The sequence below is a fragment of the Ailuropoda melanoleuca genome, chromosome 11, assembly GCF_002007445.2.
Source record: "Ailuropoda melanoleuca isolate Jingjing chromosome 11, ASM200744v2, whole genome shotgun sequence".
Taxonomy (NCBI): Eukaryota; Metazoa; Chordata; class Mammalia; order Carnivora; family Ursidae; genus Ailuropoda; species Ailuropoda melanoleuca.
In genome coordinates, this window is record NC_048228.1 from 6,473,159 (window position 1) to 6,490,220 (window position 17,062).

The window sequence follows — 17,062 nt, forward strand, 5'->3', positions numbered from 1 at the left end:
TCCGCCCCGCGCCCTCCACAGCGCCGGGCCCGGGGGCCGGCCCGCGCGCCCCCCACTGCCCACACCGTGGCCCTCGCGCGCGGTCCGCGACGGGGCTCCTGGATCCCGAGCCTCCCCACCCCGAGCCACGCCCCCGCGCCCTCTAGGCTCCACCGTGTGGCTTCCAAGTCCCCTGCCGCGGCCCCGCGCGCCGCCCGGGCATCTTGCTCCCAGCCTGCCGCGCCAGGCCACCTCTGCTCTAGCCAAACGGCTAGGACGTCCCGTTCTGGGGAGGGAAGGACTGGCATTTTTAGGGCTAGTGTTACCTTCCGTTCAGCCAGCTGGTGTGCGGTGTGTGTGTTGGGTGAGGGACGGAGACGGAGGCATTCTTTACACTAGTAACAAAACAACCGTGGAGTGTGATCGTCCTTCCTTATCCAGCGGTACCCGGACTGTTCACAGGGTCGTGATGGTTGCTTTGGGAAGGGAGTGTTTTCTTTTTTCCTTACAATGAGCGCGCTATTTGGTAAAGTCAAGCTTATTAGGTTTTATTTTGTAATGAAATACTAATTCCCGATTTGTTGGTTTTTCCTTTTTTGAAAATTTTATATTTTTTATTGAGATATCATTCATACACCATAAAATTGGCCCTTTTCAATGTACAATTCCATAGTTTATAGAATATTCACAAGTCTGTGCAACCGTTACAAGTCTGTGCAACCGTCATTATCTAATTCCCCAAGGGTTTCATCACCTGGAAAAGGAACTGTTCGTAGTCACCTTCCGTTTACTTCCTCCCCTCAGCCCCAGACGGTCCCTAGCCCTCCTTCCGTGTCCGTGGATTTGCGTATTCCGAGCGTTCGCATTAGTGGAATCAGATAGTAAGTCCTCATTTGTGACTGATTTCTTTCACTTGCCATGTTTTCAAGGTTCATCCACATTGCGGCTTGTATCAATACTTCATTTATTTTTATGGCCAGGCAATATTCCATTGGATACACCACATTTGTTATTTTTATATGTCGATAGCCCACTTTTTGGCTATTATGAATAATGCTGTTATAAACCTCTGTGTACAAGTTTTTGTGTGGACACATGTTTTCAATTCTTTGGGTATGTACCTAGGAATAGAATTGCTGGTCATATGGTAACTCTGTGTTTAACTTTTTGAGGAACTGCCAGACTGTTTTTCAAACTGGCTGCAACTTTCTATATTCCTACAGCAATGCAGGAAAGTTTCGATTTCTCTCCATTTTCCTAACGCTTTTGCTCATCTGTCTTTTCGATTCTAGCCATCCTAGGGTGTGCAGTGGTCTCTCATTGTGGCTTTGATTTGCATTTCTCTAGTTAGTCATGATGTGGTTCCACATCTTTCCATGTGTTGGTTGATCCTTCGAACATACTTGCTGGAGAAGTGTCGGTCTATTCCGTTCCCTTGCCTCTTGTTTGCTTGTTTGTTTGTTTTGTATGGAGGGGTAGGAGTTCTTTGTATTTCTGGATACCCGACTCTCATCAGATATATGACTTACAAAAATGTTCTCCCCTTCTCTGTGTTGTCTTTTCACTTTCTTGATGATTTCCTTTGAAGTACAAAAGTTTTTATTTTGACAGTGTCCAGTGGGCCTATTTTTTCCTCTTTGGTTGCTGTGTTTTTGGTGTCCTATCCAAGTACCCACTGCCTGTCCCAGCTCATGAAGATTTACACCTGTATTTCCTTCCTTCCCAGTACAACAGTGTTTGGTTACTGTAGCTTTGTAGTAAGTTTCCAAATGGGGAAGTGTGAGTCCTCCAATGTTGGTTTTCTTTTTCAATATTATTCTGGCTGTTTGGGGTCCCTTGCAATGCTGTATCAATTTGAGGGTCAGTGTTTCCATTTCTTTAAAAAGAAAAAAATAAAAAGCCAGCTGGGATTTTGATAGGGATTTCTTTGACTCTGTATATAAATTGGGGGGATAATGCTATTGTAATAATACTAAATCCTCTTATCCATGTACATGGGATGTCTTTCCATTTATTTAGGTTGTCCTTAATTTCCTTCAGTGATGTTTTGTAGTTTTCAGTGTACATTAGATTTGCTTTTACATTTGATTCATAAAAGGCAAAGATTATCATAGACATAGGCCTTTTTGGATCTAACTCTTAAAAACGTTGTATTCTGAGATATGCATACTGAAAATTACCTAAAATACAAAGTACAGTCTGATATTATATAACAAAAACCCACCCAGAGCAAGAAATATAAACATTTCCAGCAACCAGAAACCTCCCCCAAACCTTTCTACCTCTTCAGTCACTTCCTTGCTTTTTACGAAACCATGCATGTATGCATCCCTAAACAAAAGGGTATAGTTTGCCTGTCTTGAACTTTCCATCAATGGAATCACACTCTATCTTCCCTTTGTGTCTTCTATTTTTTTGCTCCACATTCTCACACAAAGCTCATGTATTTGATCACTATATATAGTATTCATTTGATCACTGTATGGTATTCTGTTGTATGGCTAATATATGTATCCATTCTACTGCTTTTGGACATGTGGGTTGTTGCCAGGTTTGGGCCGTTACTAGCAATGCTGGAATGAGCATATATTCTTTTTTAACCAGAAAAGCAATTTACTAAAAACAATTCTCAGAAGCTTGAGCAAGCATATTCATGGTCTTTGCAGAGCAGAAGAGCAGCTGTGTTCCTTCTGAGTCACTTCAGAAGCCCCTGGCCTCCTCCCGAGAGGACCCCAGATAATGAACAGACTCCAGCAGAGAGGGCTGTCAATGAAGCCTCGCAGCTTTTACGGATATGAACAGTTTTAGGCTTGGGTTATGCAACCAGCCCTGGGCTTTGGCACGTGGCCGGGCAAGAGCCTGGAATGGACTGCCCCTGTCTCCCACCAAGGTCAGAGTCATTTAATCCTTTGCGTATTTGGGGGACAAGAGGGGTTAGGAGAGGTCTGGCAAGCTACTGTGTCACAGACCAAGCCCTTTGCCCACCTTCCCAGGTGAGTGGTTGGCTATTTCACAGGCAAGTTTGATCAGGAGATCGCTTGGTTTTTTCTTCGCACTGGGAAACAACATTCAAAGAACCATTCAGACTTCCCACTGTAGGGACAAATGGGGGGGGGGACATGCAATGATATAGCTTCAGATCACTTCCAATTAAGCCTGTAGCTAATTTTCCATAGACTGAGCTCCCTGAAGTTGCCCCGTGGGTCCGGACATTAAGCAGGAAGTGAGACTTAAGACTGCCAGGTTGCTGGGTGATTTTAAGCCACTGAGTGTGGTCTCCACCAAAGGGAGCCAGTGACTCCTGGCTCTCCACCTCTCCATAGAGCTCCTGGGCTCTGCTTCTCCTATCCCAGGGGCTGTTGGTCCCCCAGGGAGGCCTGACCCACAGCGGACCCAGAGAAACCTCAGGCTCCGGGCCATCACCGAAGTTCCCATCCCGCAGGGAATGTGATGTCCTAATAGCCACATTTTCCACTTCTGGTCTCCCAATCCTCCCTTCCCCCCTCCTCCTTGGGGAATTGGTAAGAAACTCAGATGGAGTCTTCTTTTGACCCCAAGTCGTCTCTCCAGAGTTTGTGCCAAGCGAGCTGGCGGTTGTCTGCTGTTGCACGTCCAAGGCCCTGGCTCATGGTGACAGCCTTCTCTGCACTAAAATATCCTGACAGCGGAATGAGGGGCCCAGACGTGGAGAGGCCCCATAACCATGGCCAGTGGCGCCAGAGGCAGACTGGCTTTGGTTTGCTTCTCTCTGCTCCTCCTACCCCAGTCCTCCTTGGACAACTGCAAAAGGGGTGACAATCTGACATCTCTAAATCAGAGGAGGCCTGAGTGATTTTCCAAGCCTAACTCCTACCTGAGTAACAAGCTGTGTACGTGATTAAATATTGCTTTATTTTTAGAGAGAGAGCGGGGGTGGAGGGGCAGAGAGAGAGGGAGAGAGAATCCTCCAGCGGACTCCTCGATGAGCATGGAGCCTGACACCAGGCTCTTGCAGGACCCTGAGATCATGACCTGAGCCGAAATCAATAGCCGGATGCTTAACCGACTGAGCCACCCAGGCGCCCCTTCGTGTATGTGATTTTAAAAACTAGAGCAGGGGCGCCTGGGTGGCGCAGTCATTGGGCGTCTGCCTTCGGCTCAGGGCGTTCTGGGATCGAGCCCCACATCAGGCTTCTCTGCTGGGAGCCTGCTTCTTCCTCTCCCACTCCCCCTGCTTGTGTTCCCTCTCTCACTGGCTGTCTCTCTCTGTTAAATGAATAAAGTCTTTTAAAAAATAAAATAAAAACTAGAACAGAAGAGGGACTTTTCCTTATGTTGCTGGTAGAAATGTGGGCTGGCCACCTTTCTCATTTCCCTGTTTGGAGGTGAATATGGCCCATCTTGCCCCTTCCCGCCCCAGTACCACAGTGAGGAATGGCTGTGGAAGAGGAACCTGGCCCATGCGGGGCCCTTTATGTACTCCCCCACCCCCAAAGGAGGTTGTGCAACCCCTGACACGCTCACAAGGCCGTTGGGCCACACAGCTGAAAGACCAGGACAAGCCTGACCAGCCACGTTTCTGGCCTCCTCCCTCTTCAAGGGGCACCATCTGGTGGGTCTATGTTCCTACAGTAGCCCTTGAGTCTCAGTGGGATGTATTTAAACTCTCTCCCAACACCTTGAGCCTCCTCCTCCCCACCCTCACCCCCAAACTCTGAAAGCTGCTGCTCCTGGCTTTCTGTGCACCCAGCCCTCCTGCCTACAGAAATCCGGAGGGCCTTGGTTTTGAGGAGCCCCTGGGTTGGGCCCCCACACTGCAGTTACCAGACACTTGGATCCGTTAAAGAGCTAAGCCTCTGGAGGGAAAGGCTATTTTCCTCTTCACCTCTACTTAGGAACTCACTTTGCAGGCGGCTCTGCCTTGCAGCACACTGCTGGCCCCAGGAGAGAGCTCTCGTGGTGCAGTGAAGACCCAAGTTGTAATCTTGCACCTCTGTCCTGACCCCAGCTGGGAGACAGAATTCCAAAGACCAAGCCCCTCCCCCCCAAGATCCTTGTCCTCTGGTTATTTAATCGTCAGTAATCGAAATGCTGCTGCAAGGGAATTTTGAAGATGTAATCAAAGGCCTGTTAAGCCCTGAATGTTTGTTCCCCCCAACCCATCCCCTGTCTTCCCCACCCCTTAAATCCATATGAAGCCCTAACCCTCAATATGATGGTATTAGGGGGCGGGGGCCTTTGGGAGGTGATTAGGCTTCGATGAAGTCCCGGGGGTGGGACAGCCGTGATGGGATTAGCAGCGGTGTAAGAGGAGACACCAGGCGACTTGGTTCTTCTCTGTCAGGCCTTGGAAGGATACAGCAAAAGGCATCCGTCTATCCATAAGCGAGGAAGTGGGCTCCCTCCAGGAACCAAATCGGCCAGCACCCTGCTCTGGGACTTCCAGCCTCCAGAACCATGAGACATCAATGTCTATTAATTAAGCCACCCCGTCTGTGGTATTTTGTCACAGCAGCCCGAGCTGACGGAGCCAGGTCCTATGTCAGTGGACCTCAAGATGCAAGGATTATCCAGGTGGGCCTGGCCCAGTTGGGAGAGCCCTTCAAAAGAAGCAGGCTTTTCTTGGCTAATAGCAAAAGAGGAAGTCAGAGAAATGGGAGGAGTGGGGGGGATTCCTAGGAGGATCTGACGTGGGGATCCCACTGCCAGCTACAATGTTGTGAGCGGGCCTGTGCCCCAGGGAAGGCAGTGCAGGGGCTGCTGGGAAATGACGACGGCACGAACCCACAGCCACCTGCGCAGGGAGCCGAGGACACAGCCGGCCAGAGCCGGGAGTGCCCCACCCAGAGCACAAGACCCAGTGGAGTCACGACTGCCTTCTGACCTACAGAAACTGTGATAATAACCTGGTGTTGGCTTAGAAGCCACCAAGTTTGTGTCATTTGTTACACAGGGATAGCAAACGGGTACACCACGTGACCGAAAAGGGGCCACTTCACCTTGCCAAGCCTCCAGTGCCTCATCTAATATAAGGGCAGAAAATTCATAGGGTTGTTGTGAATAAGGGGCTATTTGGGGGCTAGACAGAGCCCTGGGCTTGGGGCCAGAAGGCCAGAAGGCTAGTGGCACCAACTTGGGTAAGTAATTTCACTTCTCTGAGACTCAGTTTCTTTATCTCTAAAATGGGGCCAACAGCAGCTATTTCCTTGGCAATGCAGTAGTTGCTGGGCACATGGCGCCCCAGCCAGAGACTCTTTTCCGGGAGCCCCTGGCAGCTAGTGTGGTCATGTGACTAGGACTCACCCACGAAAGGTGAGTGGCAGCAACAGGCTGCTTCTTTTTTTTTTTTTAAGATTTTATTTATTTATTTGACAGAGAGAGAGACAGCCAGCGAGAGAGGGAACACAAGCAGGGGGAGTGGGAGAGGAAGAAGCAGGCTCATAGCGGAGGAGCCTGATGTGGGGCTCGATCCCACAGGCCCTGAGCTGAAGGCAGACGCTTAACGACTGTGCCACCCAGGCACCCCCAACAGGCTGCTTCTAAGCGTGGGCCTTAAAACACGGCACATGGCCTCCCACTCTCGCCCCCTCCTTTCACTGGAATGCCGAGGCACCGAGGCCAGCCACACAGTGTGGACATGCAGACCAGGAACTTGATCTACAGGATGGTGGAGGAGGATGGAAAGAACCCAGGTCCCTGAAAGGTGGGTGCTGCTGAGTCCCCTGCTCACCGGGCACACTCCCCTGGTGTTCCAGGGAGAAACATCCGTTTCCTTGGAGCCACTGGATACAGGGGGGCTCTTTATTACAGCCTCCCGGTCTCTGCCTTAACCCGTACAAACAACCAACACAGGACACCTGGCTGGCTCAGTCCATGGAGCACGTGACTCTTGATCTAGGGGCTGTGAGTTCGAGCCCCACAGGGGGTGTAGAGATTGCTGAAAAAGAAGGTCTTTAAAAACACAAAAACAAAAAAACAACCAATACAAGGAAAATAGGTCTGGGGGGTTTTAGCCCAGGGTTTTATTTCGTAAAGTGGAATTATTATACATATGTCCAGTAACTTATTAGCGCTGGCAAGTAGTGTTTGAAGAATATTGTGTAATTTCAGTGAATCAAAGGGTTCCAGTAATTTATTCATTCCACACATACTATTGAGCCGCTGCTGATTATCTGAAGTGACGACACTGAGCAAAACCAAATCCTGCCTTCCAGGAGTTTACCTTCTGGTCGAGAGAGAGGATACACAATCAACAAATACACGATATGTCTAATGGTGGGAAGTGTGGGAGAGGACTAAAGCCAGGTAATAGGGCCAGGGTGTGCTGGGGGGGTGGTGATGGGGGTGCTTCCTACAGGTGTCCAGAGAAGGTGACTCCATGGGATGGCGTCTGACAAGGTCCTGAAGTGAGAGAGCGAGAATTGGGACACGCAGGGGAAGAGCAGCCTAGGCAGAGGAAACAGCACGTGCAAAGGCCCTGAGGATGAGCATGGTTTCTGTGTTCAGGAAACAGCAAGGAGCCACTGTGGTTGGCCCAGTGACAGAGATGGAGAGGAGGACAGAGGCAGGGAGAACACACAAGGCCCTCGGTCAATGTGATGGATTTAGCGTTTACACACTGAGGGACACGGGAGCCTCTGGAGGGCTGAGCAGAGGTGTGCCTCTGGCTATGTGTAGAGCTCAGAGTCCCCTGCATCATCTAGGTGAGGGACGGTAGAGTCTGAGCCCATGAGGAGTCAGGGAAGATTCTAGACTTCTTTTTTTTTTTTTTAAAGATTTTATTTATTTATTTGACAGAGAGAGAGAGACAGCCAGTGAGAGAGGGAACACAAGCAGGGGGAGTGGTAGAGGAAGAAGCAGGCTCCCAGCGGAGAAGCCTGATGTGGGGCTCGATCCCAGAACGCTGGGATCACGCCCTGAGCCGAAGGCAGACGCTTAACGACTGCGCCACCCAGGCGCCCCAAGATTCTAGACTTCTAAGATGCAAGGACAGAGTTGTTTTTCATGGAAGGGAGCAGGTTTATGGGGAGGCAACAGCAGGGGGTTGGCTCTGGACACATCACATTTTTTTTTAAAGATTTTTTATTTATTTATTCGACAGAGATAGAGACAGCGAGCGAGAGAGGGAACACAAGCAGGGGGAGTGGGAGAGGAAGAAGCAGGCTCATAAGCGGAGGAGCCTGATGTGGGGCTCGATCCGGTAACGCCGGGATCACGCCCTGAGCCGAAGGCACGCGCCTAACCGCTGTGCCACCCAGGCGCCCCTCTGGACACATCACATTACTGTTGGATAAGCCAAGTGGTGGTGGGGGGTGTTCGGAGTTCTAGGGGAGGCCCTATCTGGAGACAGAAATTGGAGGCAGTCAGCATAAAGGCAGCATGTAAGCCACGAGACTTGAGAGCTCCCAGGGACTGAGGTTGGAAGCCTGGGGCACTGCAGGGCTGGGGATGGGAGGGTGACTCGCTGTAAACAGAAAGATGTCTTTAAGCAGTGACTTTTTTTAAAACTGCGGTAAAATATATATCACATCAAAACTTGCCATTTTAACTATTTTTATGAACACAAATCGGTGGCATCGATGACTTTCACAAGATTATGTGAACATCGCCATTACTTCAAACACGTTTTCATCACCCCAAACAGAGACTCTGGACCCCTTAAGCAGGAAGTCCTCACTGCCTTGTCTCCCCAACTCTGGCAACCTCTCATCTACTTTCTGTTTCCATGGATTTGCCTTTTCTGGACGTTTCCCACCAACTGAATCAGATAACAGGTAGTGTTTTTGTGTATCTGGCTTCTTTCTGTTACCATAAGGTCTTCCATGTCTACCCACGTTACAGACTGTGTACAACACTGCATTTCCTTTTATGGCCAAATTATACTCCACTGTGTGAATATTTTGCTTGTCCATTCATCTATTGACGGACATGTGGGTCATTTCCACCTTTTGGCCATTGTGAATAGTGCTTCTGTGAATAAGGAGTGACTCTTAAAGATTTTGGAGAGGAGATAAAAGGCAAGAGCACCCCTCCTTCCCAGAAGCCCTTCAGAATCTTCCAGAAGAGGTAAGATTTCTTTTGCTTTTATAAAGAGGGACCCTGGGCTTCACTAGGTTGAAAACTTGGCTTTAAGGCAAACAGGATTAAGAGAAAATGTTCGCTATAAAGAATTATTTAACATTTATGCAGGAAACATTGTTATATATTAACTATTGTATTTAATAGGAACACGGGATCGATGTATTATTTGTCACCTGTCTCTCCACAGAATGTGTGATCGATAAGGGCAGGGACCCGGGCTATGTCGTGCACGGTGCCTGTCACACGGTGGGCCCTCTGTCAGTGTCTGTGGAATGAATGACAATACGCAGCAGCCACACGAAGGTCACCTGAGCCATGGCGAGGGAGGTGGGGTGGGTCCCTGCCTGCCTTTCCACGGCAGGATTCTTATCCACAGGCCAGGAACCGAGGGGGTGACTAGGTACATCGCTTTTAGCAACTTCCCACAGGAACCTAGCATTTCCTTTCCTGACAAATGTGGGCAGCAGGTCCCAGGAGTTTTTCACAGTACCTGGGATTCTGTTGGCAACAGAAATTGCAGACATTTTCATATCATGTATGCAGATTTCTCGAAATCCCACTAATGCTCATCGCTTTGTTTAAGTGGTGGTCATTATTAGACCAGCTTCTGCTAGATCTTCCTTAATATGCTGATAAGGAGGATGCCTGGTGGCTCACTCAGTGAAGCGTCTGCCTTCTGCTTGGGTCATGATTCCATGGTCCTGGGATCGAGTCCCGCATTGGGCTCCCTGCTCAGCGGGGACCCTGCTTCTCCCTCTTCCCGCTGTTCCCCCTGCTTGTGCTCTCTCTCCCCGACAAATAAATAAAATCTTTAAAAAAAAAAATGCTGATGGGGCGCCTGGGTGGCTCAGTTGTTAAGCATCTACCTTCAGCCTAGGGCCTGATCCAAGGGTCCTGGGATCGAGCCCCACATCCGGCTCCCTGCCTGGCGGGAAGCCTGCTTCTTCCTCTCCCACTCCCCCTGCTTGTGTTCCCTCTCTCGCTGGCTGACTCTCTGTCAAATAAATAAATAAAATATTAAAAAAATATATGCTGATAAGGGGCACATATCTACCCTACAAGTTCAGCTTTATCAACTATTTTGATAATTACAGTATAATTGTTCTGCTTTGTAATCCCATGTATTCTATTTTTCGCCATTATCTTTTGGATCCACAGGCATCACTAGATGGGCACAGGGTTTGTGGTATAACAAACGTTAAGAGCCTACTGTGAGGGTTTGCCTGGCTTCTCCCTCTGCCATCTTCCTGGGACACACACTGTCCTGGACCCCGACAGCCAGTCATGATCCGGCCATGTGAGTAGTGTCGCCTCTCACCACCAGGAGGCGCTGCTTCCCCCCGGTCAGGGGAAGCCCAGGGGCAGGTTCAATGCTTCCTCCCTCCCATCTTTGTCCTAACCAGGAACAAAAGCTCCTGGGAGTTCTCCTCCCTTTCCTCTCTCCGCCCCCTCTCTCTTTTTAAAATTTGAAGTAATCTCTACACCCAATGGGGTGCTCGAACTGAGATCAAGAATCCCATGCTCTACTGACTAAGCCAGCCAGATGCCCCTCTCTCTTATAAAAAATAAATACATAAAATTTAATTATGGAAAATTTCAAGCAAGTACAAAAGTCTATGAACCCCCAGAAAGCCATGAACTGGCTTCAATAATTGTCACCTCATGTGGGGAGCTTCTGAAGCGTACAGATGCCCAGGCCTAGCCCAGAGTCTTAGGGCTCCCAAAGCTCAAGGGCCCTTTGGGAGCCCCCGTTATAAGCCTGGCCCTGCCTCCTGGGACACCCCAGGTGACCGAGTGCGGATCTCCAGACCACACTTCCTGCTCTCCCGACCTCAGCCTGCCACCCTCCACCTCCAATCCCACCCCAGGCCTGAAGGTCTTTTCCCAGTTCTGACCAGAGTCCTCCTGCTCACGCTCATTTCCTCTCGCTCAGGCCCCGCAGGACTCGGGGAACAGCTGGCTCCCATCATCCGTACCATCACTCTTCCTGTGTCTTTCTGGAAAGCGGTATTAAGTAACCCACACCTCACACCCTTGAGCAACGACACATGGCCACAGTCTACTGGCCAGGGAGTCTTCCGTTGCTTCTTCCTGTGTTGGAGAACGGACTCAGGAGTCGACGATTTCTCGCCTTCTCAGACTGGAAAGATCCTGTTGAGCGGTGAAAACAAGATTTTGAAGTGTCCAGAAAAACCCAAGACACGTTGAACTGTGTCCCTCCCCCCATTCATATGTTGAAATTCTAATCCCTGGAATCTCAGGACATGACCTTATTTGGAGACTCTCTCTAAAGAGATGATTAAGTTAAAATGAGGTCATTAGGGTGGTCCTAATCCAGTAGGACTGGTGTCCTTATAAAAAGGGGAAATTTGGACACAGGTGGATACAGAGGGGAGCCCATGTGAAGACACGGGAGGATGGCTGTCTGTCTACAAGGCCAGGAGAGAGGCCTCCGAAGGAACCAACCCTCCTGACACCTTGATCTTGGACTTCTAGCCTCCAGGACGGCGAGAAAACAAATTTTTGTTGTTCCAGGTACCTAGTCTGTGGTTCTTTGCTAGAACAGCCCTAGCAAATACAAGTAATCCCCAAATAGATACAATTCACCAAAGCAACAAAATCCTTCCCCAAATCCTGATGAACCACAGTTTCTGATGACCGCCAGAGGCAGCCCCATGCACAGGACCTGAGTTCCCTACCTGAATCCCCCAGCGGGCCCTGGGTTCAGCTGGAGGGAGGATTCTGGTCCCACTCAGCTCTACTCACCATCTTATGCTGGAGTGTCTGCTCTGTGCCAGGACCTCCTGGCAAGTGGGCACCAAGACCTGATCCCATACTGGGTCATGAGTTTGATGTGGGACAACAGAGTCCTCGTGACCTGCAGCCTGAGAGCCTATGGAAGGCTGATCATCAGAAATTTCAAGGGCAAAATGAGAACGCAGGATACCCTTGTCCAAAAATTACTACAAATTTCAATTTGGTGACAGTCCAAAGGCAGGGCCAGCTAAGGTGGCACAGGTGACACACCCATGAAGCCAACCCTGCTGTTAGGGGACAGCAAAGGGAGGCTCGGGGAAGGCCAAGGGTGCAGGGCACAAGGATGTCACCAGAGCTACTGACTTATCATGTGGCTGCCCCCAAATCCATGCCCAGTGTGCATGTGCGTGCACGTGCGTGTGTGCACACGCGTGTGTATGTGTGTGAGAGAGGGAGAGAGAGAGAAGTAGCCCCCCCTTTGTCCCAATCCACTCTAAACCCTTTCTCAGAGTCAGCACTGCCCTGCTGGTCTCCACAGAAGTTCCAGAAAGATAAAGGGCTAGATACATATCTAAGTACATTTCTCCACTGCGGTCAGATACGATGATGCCAGAGTATATCCTACATGTCTGCTCCAAAGACTGCAGAAATAAACTGCCACAAAGACATCGCTTTCCCACAAACCTGCTGTTTGTTTCCTTCCTTATTATCTAGGAACTTCTGCACCTGAACTGTTTCCAAGAAGCGCCATTTTTCCGGTTTCTGTGTTGGCCTAACGAAAAGCAAAGCTACACACGGAAAGAGGTTACTCGCAAATAATTTCACCTGAACTCAACAGGCCACTTAGATCACAATCCGAGAGTGTGGTCCCTTTAATTTAAAAGTTCAAGACCCTGAATCAATTGGTGCTTGGGAGAAGGCAGGCATTCTTCACCTCTGCCTAAAACTGGGAAAAATGTAAAGACTTCGGCTCAGAAGCCATCCCAAATGCTGCCTTGGTCAAACTCCCCTGAGGGATCTGAGTGTTGGTCTGTCCTTGCAGCCGGCATTCCGGGCATTCCATCGGCCCCACTTCAGCCCACGCCCGGCTCCACGGGCCTGGGGAGCAGTGCGGAATGTGTGGCCAAGTGGGCACGGGTGTGGCCAGTCCAATGTGCGTTACAAAGGGGCCCTCTCTGAAGCAAGCCCTCTGAGCGACGAGGAGAAACAGAACAATTCCCACAGGAATCCGGTTTGCTGGAGAGAGCCTGGCTGCCCACTTTGCTCTCCAGCATTAAGAGAGAGAGGGCTGGCTTGGACAGAGGAGACATCTCCAGGCCAAGGTTAGACCTAGAATAACTTTCTAAGGGGTCTTCTGACTTACATAAAGTGGTCCAAATGGAAACAGGCTCATCTCCCGCCCAGCACTAGAAAGCACCGAGGTCGGCCAGACAGAGCCAAAAAAGATGGGGTCCAGGCAGGTGGGCATGAGCAGGGCAGGGGCCGCATGGGGAGGCTGGGGGGAGGGGGAGTCACAGCAGGTGTTGTCCTTGGCCTGCATCAAAGGTACCAGAAGCCCTATCCTCTCATGGGCCCTCGAAGTTTGTCTTAGTCAATGGGGTCAGAGGGGTAAACCACCAATGCCCTGCTTCACCTCTCAGACTTGTATGCATTCCCATAAGCACTAGATTGGAGGATGGGAAAAAATCAGTGGGACGAAGAACTGGAGTACTCACGGCTCAATCGGCACCAACGCAGATAGGCAAGGACCAAAGGCTGGTTCTAGTGGGTTCTGTCAAAGCATGGGGCCTACTAATGGGTTCCCCAGGCTCGCTGGAGCCCACGGATGTGCCTTGCACATCCAAGACCTGCCCAAGTGACCAGCGTGTCTTTGCTCTCCAACCTCTGGTGGCTCAGGTCCACTTCCTGTTGCCATGGCAATCCAGCTGGCCGCACAGCTCACTGGACTCAAAGTTGGCATCTGCAGGTGGGGCTGGGTGGACCCAGAGAATTAGGAGTCTCTTTTAGCTGAGCTCCCATGAAGGAACCTTCCTCATCAGCCACTGGGACAGAAACACCAGCAACTTCTCATTGCCCATCCACATCTTGGGACTGGCCTTGGCTGAAAAGGAAAAATCTCCCCAAAGCAGACCCATTTCCTAATGCCCACCCAGGCACGTTCGCCAAAACTAATGACTGCCTCCACGGTGTGCCTCGTGGGGGAAGAGAAACGGCATATGCCAGCGGTTAGGGACATGGACTCTCAAGCCAGACTGCCTGGGTTCAAATCCTGTCCCTCATTTCTATCGGCTGCATCCTGTGTGACTTTGGCACTTCGAGTATTTGTTTTCTTCTCTATAAGAAAAAAGTACCAACACACCCGGCTCCTGAGAGACGACATTTCCAGTCTTAGAACAGGGCTTCACACACACTAAGTGCTCTGTAAACGCTGGCTTCTATCATTCCCATGTGCAAACTTCTCCCAGAAACATCCCATACCCCCAGCCCTGCGCTTCTTTCCCTCGACATCCGTGAGCAGGCCACTCCATGGGCCCCGAGAGCTTCCCCCCGCCGAAGCCCTTACCCACCAACGTGGCGGAGCAGAGCTTCCAGCACCGTGGGTCCGGCGTGTCACGTGGGCTCCGGGCGCCTGTCGCACGTCTCCTCCCGCGGGGGCCCAACAACGTGCAGCACTTCTAGGGCAGTATACTTGCTGATTGCTTCCTGCACTATTACTCACAACAACCAGCTAAGACACTGCCAAAGAAACACTCACAGCTGGCCCTGCTGATGACTCAGGGGCAGGCCGCTTCTGCCGCTGCCGCGGACCTGTGGCTGGGAAGGGAATGGGGACAGGAAGGACGGGACCGGAGAAAGCGGGGACTGGCGACAGATCCCAACAGCGCTGGCCTGCGACTCACTGACCAGGAGAAAAAAAAAAACCAAGTCAGCACTTCCCTGGAAGAGGAAAAGTTAGGAAGGGACAGCTGTCTTCGGTCTGCGTGGCTATACGAGAAGGGAGCAAGAGAACAAGGGCACCGGCTGCTCCCCCATCCTGGGCGCCCCTGACAGCGCGTATTAGCCCGAATCCTCCCGGGGAAGCGGAAGCAGAAGGAGATACAGATGAGGAGATTTATTTCAAGGAACTGGCTCACATGACTGTGGGGCTGGCTAGGGCCGCCCGGCCGGCTGGCCGCTCTCGGGCAGGAGCTGACACGGCAGTCCGCAGGTGGAATCTTCCTCCTCAGGAAAACCCCAGCTTTGTTCTTAAGGCCTTTCAACTGCTTGGATGAGGCCCACCCACGTTATTGAGAAGAATCTTTACTTAAAGTCAACCGACCGTAGATGCCACCCACATCCGCACACGCAGCACGAAGCGCGGTGTTTGGTTGAATTCCTGGGTACCCCAGGCTGGCCCAGCTGACGCCTTGAGATGCTCGTCACAGTGGCTGCTAGAATATCTAGTCACTAACTGCTTTGGATGCGGACCACCGACAGACAGTTCCTCTTCTGCGTGGGGGTGGGGACATACCGGGGTGCTCTTGGGTGGTCACTGTGTCCCCTACCCCAGTACAGGAGGTCCCAGAAATGGGTTCCAGGCCAGTTGTTGCGGATCAAAGCAGCTCACAGGTGGGCACGGTCTCTGCCCTAGAGGAGAAAGCCCCTCTGCGGCCTCCCCCTCCCCCCGCAGGACACAAGCACACAGCGCCTCCTTCCTTGGCGGCTAAGCGTCCAGTGTGGGTTGGCGGGGGTCTACTCTCACCTTAGTCTTCTGCCCCCAAACAGATGAACCCATAACGCCCTGCCTAAAAGGCAAGCCAGACTAGACTTTCATTGTGGCTTTTTACCCAAGTGTGGAAAATATGCCTCTGATATGTCCAACTTTATCCCAAAGGTAAGTGCCAGCAGCACACGTCTGTCAGGTTCGAGCACTGTGCCCAAGAATCACCTGGAGGCTCCGGTGAAGAGGGATTCCTGGCTCCACACTAGAGCTTCTGACCCAGCGGGTCTGGGAGAGGGCCAATGGCACCTTCTACGGTGACCGTCCTCAAGTAAGCACAGGGGCAAGCAGGAGCCTAACTCCCAGGCTGGCTGGACAAGGTAGAGGGCCCCCAAATACTGAAGACAGAAGCAGACTCCCCATGGTAGACAGCTGCGTGGGAATAAACAGCCGCGTGCTTGGTGTCTGTGAGCACAGAATAGCATTTGGGACGGGCTGGCCCTTCCAAAGATGCGGTGTGAGAGGCAGGAACGGGCTCATGAGCACTCGCTGGCCTCAGGCTGGCATCTGGCACTGCTGTCAAGGTCAGGGCAGCATGGTGGCTGTGTGGTTCTCAGGGATGGGGCATGCACTGAACCCCAGCAGAGGTCGAAAGCACTAACAGAGGGAGGGAGACAAGGGAACTGCTAATTCTTGGATCCAGCCTACTCTCTGGCTCAGAAAATGAACCAAAGGAAAAGATGGCTCAGAAAAGCAAGACCAGATGTATCTTCTACTGCTAAGCAGCCCTTGCCCCCGATTTCCATGCAGAACCCCATTTTCTGAATCTAGGCAGTGTACTGGGTGAAGGTGTCTGCCTATGGAGGCTGCTCCCCAGGCACCGGGGCTGATCTGGCACTTATGGTAGCCAGGAGGGGGTCCTTCCTCTTCCTCCCGAGTCCAGGGTCCTCAGACAGAGAGGACAATCCTCCCAGTCAGACAGGGGAGGCCTGGACTTCGGAGACAATTTTCCCAGTCAGAGAGGGGAGGCCTAGACTTTGGGGATAATCTTTCCAGTCAGAGAGGGGAGGCCTAGACTTCAGGGACAATCTTCCCAGTCAGAGAGGGGAGGCCTGGACTTCGGGGATACTCTTCCCAGTCAGAGGGGGAGGCCCGGACTTCGGGGACAATCTTCCCAGTCAGAAAGGGGAGACCTAGACTTTGGGGACAATCTTCCCAGTCAGAGAGGGGAGGCCTAGACTTCGGGGACAATCTTCCCAGTCAGAGAGGGGAGACCTAGACTTCAGGGACAATCTTTCCAGTCAGAGAGGGGAGGCCTAGACTTTGGGGACAATCTTCTCAGTCACAGAGGGGAGGCTTGGACTTCGGGGACAATCTTCCCAGTCAGAGAGGGGAGGCCTAGACTTCAGGGACAATTTTTCCAGTCAGAGAGGCAAGGCCAGAACATTAGGCAAGGGTGAATAATCAGTCAGTGGATGAAATCTGACTGTGTTCCACAAAGTATAAAGCACGCAAGTCAGCAGTCTTTGACCAAGTCAGACTTTCCTGCAAAGTTGCAACCCAAGG